This window comes from Portunus trituberculatus, chromosome 27 (assembly GCF_017591435.1).
Source record: "Portunus trituberculatus isolate SZX2019 chromosome 27, ASM1759143v1, whole genome shotgun sequence".
NCBI classification, from domain to species: Eukaryota; Metazoa; Arthropoda; class Malacostraca; order Decapoda; family Portunidae; genus Portunus; species Portunus trituberculatus.
Genome location: NC_059281.1, coordinates 9,522,402 through 9,529,901, shown reverse-complemented (window position 1 = coordinate 9,529,901; position 7,500 = coordinate 9,522,402). Strand labels below are relative to the sequence as shown.

The 7,500-nt window shown below is 47.5% G+C and overlaps 1 protein-coding gene across 5 annotated transcripts in view; it reads right to left on the bottom strand.

Annotated features, from left to right (window-relative positions):
- LOC123509596 (zinc finger protein basonuclin-2-like) overlaps positions 1–7,500 on the bottom strand; it is a 126,125-nt gene that overhangs the window by 24,586 nt on the left and 94,039 nt on the right. The gene's annotated exons all lie outside the window — the stretch shown is intronic.

Genomic DNA, 7,500 nt, shown 5'->3' with positions numbered 1-7,500 from the left:
CCACCCAACACCGTCGCCCTCTACCGCCAGATCCACCAAATTATCCTCCGAACGGCAACTGTCCGTGTGATTGACATGGGAGGCGGAGTTAGCCGTCCCTCGCCCCTCCCACCCGCATCACGTGTCCCTGCCTCCCCTATCACCTATGCCCCTGCCTCCCTCCACCCACCTCCTGTCGCCCTCTGTCCTGTTCACGGGAGCGCTCCATTTCAACTGTTTTCCTCATTTTACGTACAATTCTCATTTAAAGTCAAAGAAAACGTTAAGTAGGGTAAAGCTGAGAGGGTGACTAGCATATCGCGCTCCCAAACATACTTCTATTCACTCCAGGACTGCCGTTCACTCCAGCACTCCCGGGGTTCGGCGTTCGCTGCGGGAGTCTAGTGAAGGAACAGCCGCCGCGCACCGCCGTCCACGTATGCAGGAGGGAATCGGAATATGATAAACACACTAGGGCTTCTTGCGTTCCCATTGGCTACTAAGCTGTGAGGGCTGAGTTAGTAGGACCCACCTTCAGGCCCCCAGACCCCGCCTCCCACGCCAAGTGCCTCGTATATTTTACAAGGGGGGGAATAGCAAGGGGGCCACGCCACTAGCACCCTTGTGTATCCGGGTGTCTAGGGTCTGTTTTCAGGAGCACAGGGCACGTGGGGGGTGGTAGTAGTCTCAGGCAGGTTTCATAAGGCTCATTTTTCCCCCCAGAGGGACAAGTATCATCCCCTGTACGAGTTCTGGAATGGGAGGGAGAGAGGGAGAGGAGAGGAGGAGAGGGTATAAGAACAAGGAGGGGGGAGGGGTAGACTGGAAAAACAGAGAACAGAAGAAAGAAAGAAAGAAAGACGAAGCGAAATTCCTGACGACAACACACACACACACACACATGCATACACTTACACGAGACCACCAAGAGCTGAAGAAAATGCCTTGAACACCAAACTATGATGGAGGAGGAGGAGGAGGAGGAGGAAGAGATGATGATTGACGTTTACTGCCCCCGTATGTACCTGGCCCCAGCTCCCCACCGATCTCTCCTCCAAAGCTTCGTTATTCAGTCTGATTTCATATTATATTATACACTTCAGGGGCATTCTTGAGCTTATTACCGAGGAGCACCAGGAGGAGAAGAAGGTGGAGGAGGAGGAGGAGGAGGAGGAGGAGGAGGAGAGAGGGAGATAAGATGAGGGCCAAGAAGAAGAAAAACATGACAAATAGTGAGTTATGTGCAAGAATAGGCTTTATGGAGGAGAAGAAGATAGAAGAAGAAAGAAAGAAGATAGAAGAAGAAAGAAGAAAGAAAGAAGGAATAATAGCAACCACAACAACAATAACTCAACAAGACAATAGGACACGAATTAATAAAGCTGACACACACACACACACACACACACACACACACACACACACACACACACACACACACACACACACTCTCTCTCTCTCTCTCTCTCTCTCTCACTAGTGGAAGGTGAACCCAAAGCCAAACCTAAAGCCAGAGCCAGCCAGCCAGCCAGCCAGCCAGCCATTCATCAACACCCGAGGTTATTAAACAAGGCTTGATGATACGCCTTCGGATAATCTAAGGCCACTTATGAGCCTCGAGAACAGTGTGGTGAGCATTGTATTTGCATCTCTGTAGACGACCAGGCGGGGGCAAGGCTTGGGTAGGGGCAGGGAGGCATGGGGTAAGGTGAAGGGTGAGGAGTAGGAGGGGGAAGTGAGGTAAGGAAGACCAAAGGGGTGGGAGTGCTAGAGTATGAGAGTGAGGGGGTGAAGGTGAGGTTTGGGGGAGGGAGGGAGAGAGAGAGAGAGAGAGAGAGAGAGAGAGAGAGAGAGAGAGAGAGAGAGAGAGAGAGAGAGAGAGAGAGAGAAAGTAAGGGTGAGACAGGGCAAGGACTGAGGAGAGAGATAGAGGCTGAGTGAATGGAGAGATAAGAGGAGCAGGGAGAGGCCGAGGGAAGATGGAGAGAAGAGAGAAGGTGACGTTAAAGAGAGCGAGGAAAAAGGAAGGAAAGAGGAGAAAGAGGAAGACAAGAAGGAGAAGTGGGGAAAAAAACAAAGAAAATAAAAGAAAAAGAAAATAAATCTCTAATGAATATATAAACAAATGGTGAAAATGGAAGAAAAATAATAAATAAAATAAGAGGAAAAAATAAATTAGAAAAAATTAATAATGCAAAAAAAAATATTCCCACATTATAATTAACTAAATGGCTCACGACACGACTAATTACTTTGATTAATGAAGAGGTCTGGAATATGCATCGCCCTCCTATATATATTTAATGCTTAGGTGCACAACATACCAGCCTCTCTCTCTCTCTCTCTCTCTCTCTCTCTCTCTCTCTCTCTCTCTCTCTCTCTCTCTCTCTCTCTCTCTCTCTCTCTCTCTCTCTCTCTCTCTCTCTCTCTCTCTCTCTCTCTCTCATCCGACTTTTTCCACCACTCACGCAAGCTCAGGCCGCAGCGATCTCACCCACACAGGTGCGCCAGGTAACCGATCTTCCACGTGTGCAAACCTTACGCTATTTGATCCTATTCATGTCCATTCCCACACTCCATACCAGGCCAGGCTATACGAACTCTCCCGTGCAGTAGTCCTATCATAGGGTGTCCGATCCGACCTTCCACGCACACAGTAACACGGTATCTGGTATTTTAACCCCTTGAGTACCATGACCGTGTTTCCATACTCATTGTGCTCACTGTTTGGTGGTCTTATAAAGCTTCAGACTGTTATATGGGGGGTTAGAATAGTGACGACTGTGGCCATTTGTTCCTTCAATACTAGGACACATTTTTACTTTGAGATTTGTGTACGATTAGATAATTTTGTTGACATTAAGAAGGGTCTATGGAGGTCAGAAGATTTATGGCTACAGTCTTCACTATTCTGATCCCCCACATAAGTTTTTGAAGCTGTATAAAATCACTAAATAGTCACCAGAATTATATAAACGCGTCATTGTACTGAAGGGGTTAATCTAATTATACACAAACCTTAAGGTAAAAAATGTGCCCCAGTACTGAAGAGGTTAAAATAGTGAACACTGTGGCCATTAAATCTTCTGACCTCCATAGACCCTTCCTAATGTCAATAAAATAGTCTAATCGTACACAAAACTCAAGGAAGAAATGTGGCCCCAGTACTGAAGGCATTAACCATAACACAGACACGGTATCCGCATCCGAAGGGGAGGGAAAAGAAAAGACAAGATTCCTCGGTTCGGTTCTACACGGTTCGGTTCTGCATGACAACTCGGACGCCATGCAAATTACTGATTACTATGGAAATTGGAAAGTCCGGATAACACGGCCCAGCTCGTCCATCATGGGAGACGGGGCTGGGTGTCGATATGGAGGGGGGGCGGGAGGCAGGGAGCAGGAGGCGGGGGCGGAGGCGGAGGCGGGACTAGAGAAGGGGGTAAGCTGGGGCGATAAGGGAACGGGGAATGGATGGGAATGGGAGGGAGGGAGGAGGGAGGGAGGGAGGGGAGGAAGGAAGGAAGGAAGGAAGGAAGGAAGGAAGGAAGGAAGGAAGGAAGGAAGGAAGGAAGAGAGAGAGAGAGAGAGAGAGAGAGAGAGAGAGAGAGAGAGAGAGGGGAATGCATTAGTGAAAACTGTGGACATTAATCTTCTGACCTCCATAGACCCTTCCTGATGTAAATAAAATGGTCTAATCGTGCACAAATCTCAAGGTAAAAATGTGCCTTAGTATTGAAAGGGTTACGTTACGTTAAGTGAATTCTATCCTTGTTTTCCCTTAGGTATCAGTGGAGGCGATTAGACAACAAAGGTAATAATAATAACTACAGACACAGCAAACCATTCTGGACTCACTTAGCCAAGGAGGAACAGGTAAAGGAAGATGCGGCGAAGTTGAAGACATTACAATTTTATCGCCATCTTAATTATTATGAGATCATGATGTGGATCGCATTTATAATTGCATCTAATTCACTTTTATCATAACATACTGCGTTCATATACATTCCAAACACAAAGCTTTTTTTCGTTCCTCCTGCAGAATATTTGACAGCCACGGCAGTATAGCGGAGGGAGGTAGCGGTGGCGTGGTAGTGGCTGTCTGGCGGTCAATGATCTACAGTCCTTGTGAAACGAAAGAAAGAGTGATACAGTATGACCCTCAGATGACCAGCGCGCCACAAACTGCCACTAAATGCAACACAAAGAGAGAAGCCGTTTTCAAGGGAAGGAAAAAATCTGTACTGTGACAAAACACGGCGCTTCGTAAATCCTTGAAGGCGTTCTTAAGTAAGGGCGTGCATGATATTTCTCTCTCTCTCTCTCTCTCTCTCTCTCTCTCTCTCTCTCTCTCTCTCTCTCTCTCTCTCTCTCTCTCTCTCTCTCTCTCTCTCTCTCTCTCTCTCTCTCTCTCTCTCTCTCTCTCTCTCTCTCGTTATCCTAACTTTACGTATGGCTTAAAATGTTAACCCTTTTCTGTACTGGCACGCATCTTTACCACGGGTTTTGGGTGCGATTAGACGATTTTATTGACATTAGGAAGGGTCTTTGGAGGTCAGAAGATTAATAGCCACAGTCTTCACTATTCTAACCCCCTACACAAGTTTCTGAAGATAAATAAAATCACCGAATAGTGACCAGAATGAATATGAAAACGTGTCATGGTATTGGAGAGGTTGAAAATGGTTTCCGATATATACAAGAAGGGAACAAATATTTAGTATAGGAACTTAACATTAATGGTACCAATTACTACTTTCGGAAACTTCTGAAAAGGGACAAAGGGGGAAAGTGTCCTGTGGGGGAAATACGCAGAAGGGAATATGACCACCGGGGAGACAACCACTGGGAAACACTACACGGGAAATTGGTGCGCGTGAATGTGACAAGTGAGAGAAGCACGAGGCTGGCCACGGCTGGATTTCCACCTGTCTGCCTCACCTGTCCACTCTGCTCCAATGGCTGGCAGCGGCAGTGGCTTTATTTATTTGTTTACTTTATATTTAGCAAGGGTACAGACCAGCCTTGCCGCGGAGTCAAGGTCAAAGGCTGGTGAACCGCGTTTCGAGTCCACTGTTGTGTGTGTGTGTGTGTGTGTGTGTGTGTGTGTGTGTGTGTGTGTATACGCGCCGTCTCTATTTGTACACGGGGAAAAAAATACCTTTGCTTATAAAAGAAAGGAAAAAAAGGTCTTTGTTACAATTATTAGTCTGAGAGAAAAAAAAAAAAAAAATTAAAATGTCCTTCGAGGTTTTGTCAAGTGGAATATTCGCTCCTCACGAAATGCAAACACAAAACTGTCCGCCCTTTCGTAAAACACCATCACTGTGTTTACTAAGTCACCACCGCGGCGTTCACAGCACCACAGCCACCGCGCCACACTGCACCACCGCGACACCACTCCACACCACACAATACCGTCACCAAGTGCCTAAAGTAATCATCTACCAGGTACTGCCAGATGGTAATGGCTCTCAATATGGTGTGCTAAAGATGAGGAGAAGTCGGGTGGAGGAGGAGGAGAAGGAGGAGGAGGAGGAGAAGGAGGAGGAGGAGGAGGAGGAGGAGGAGGAATATAAACAGTAACAGTAGTAGAATTGTTGGACTGTATCAATCACAGTGCAGTTAATTTTTCGGTTGGTTTGGCTAAGTTAAGTAAGGTTGGGTAAAGTTGGAACGTAGACAACCCAAGAATAGTCAAGTTACAGTTACGCATTCTGTTCTACCTTAACCTAACCTAACCCTAACCTAACCCAACCTAACCTAACTTAACTCAACCCAACCTAACCTAACCTAACCTAACTTTGCTTATTCCAAAACCAGCTGAGGTTGTAGATCATGAAGTGTTCCCAGAAGCCATCAACCATTGTCTTCACCTCCACCTTCCATTCAGCCAGTCAGCCAGTCAGCCAGCAAGTCATCCATTCAGCCAGCCAGTCAGCCAGATAGACAGGAATCCACCCAACCACCAAATCAGCCATCCAGTCAACCAGCCAGCCAGCCAGCCAGTCCATCCTCGCATCTCACCACCGCTATCGCCACTCTTCCTCTCCTCCACCCGCTTCTAGGACAAGGCATCATTTCGTTATCGCGGGGACGAGCGGCGCGCCCTGGGCTCCCTCCGCCCTTCCCTGCGGCCTTTTACGGCGGCCAATTACCCGGGCCATTACCACCACCTCGCCGCGCCTTATCGCAAAATTACCTCTGTATCAGGAAGCCATTATGCAGCTTCCTCAAGTTCCAGGTTACGTAAAGGACATTGATCACACCTTAAATACACCTCTACAATTCTCCTTTTTTCCTTTCCTGTCCTCCTCACCTCTTCCTCTATTCTTCCCTCGCTTCCCCCTCGCGTCTCCCTCCCTCGGGCTGGAGAAAGAGCGACCAGCGAGGAGAGAAAAGAAGCGCTCTTCCCCGCTCGTTCTCCATATGGCGACATTTCCAACACGAGGTTAAGTCTATGATTTTTATCCCTCCGTATGCAAATTTAATTAAAGGTTTGTTTTAATCTCCGCAGGGTGTCTGTCTGTGTGTGTGTGTGTGTGTGTGTGTGTGTGTGTGTGTGTGTGTGTGTGTGTGTGTGTGTGTGTGTGTTGCTGTCAGTTTGTTAAGGACAGTATTTAATTTTCTCACCAAGTCTTTAGATTTTTTTTTCCTGAAGTTTGTCTCACTCGTCTGACCGAAAAACAATGACTTTTTTTTTCTCTTACCCTTTCCCTTTTCAATTTTAAGTCCGTTTTTCCTTAATATTTTCCTCTCCCGTCTCTGCATCTTTCCATTCCTCCTCCTCCTCCTCCTCTCCTCCTCCTCCTCCTCCTCCTCCTCCTCCTCCTCCTCCTCCTCCTCCTCCTCCTCCTTACTCCCATCACCCTCACTCACTCAGAAGCTTCCCAAAAATTCTTACACAAAATTTCTCTTTCGTCATACCCTTCTACCTCCTCCTCCTCCTCCTCCTCCTCACCCTCGTGGCCGCCCTGTCTCCCTGTCCAAAGTAATCATGGCCAAGCGAGCATTTCCGAGCGTCAGGTGGCCACGAGGGGGGTGGGGAGGGGCACGCTCTTCCTGGATAATTTGGAACTCTTCTGCAGCAGGAGGAGGAGGAGGAGGAGGAGGAGGAGGAGGAGGAGGGTGGTGATGGTGAGGGGGATGGTGAGGGGGATGGTGATTCTATTAAACGCGTAATTTTTGTTTAATGTTGCACCAAAGGACGTGGTGGTGATAGCGGCAACAGGATGGGAAGCGACTACAGGACAGCTTCCCTTGCTCGAACGGTGAAAGGTAGCAATCAGGGCAGTAATGGGGAGCAGAGGTAACAGCACCACCACCACCACCACAAGCTATACAGACAGTAGTAATAGTAGTAGTAGTAGTAATAGTGATGGTGGTAGTAGTATAGTAGTAGTAGTGGTGGTGGTGGTGGTGGCATTGGTGGTAGTGGTGGTATAGTAGCAGTGGTGGTAGTGGTAGTAGTAGTAGTGGTAGTGGTAGTAGTAGTAGTAGTAGTAGTAGTAGTAGTAG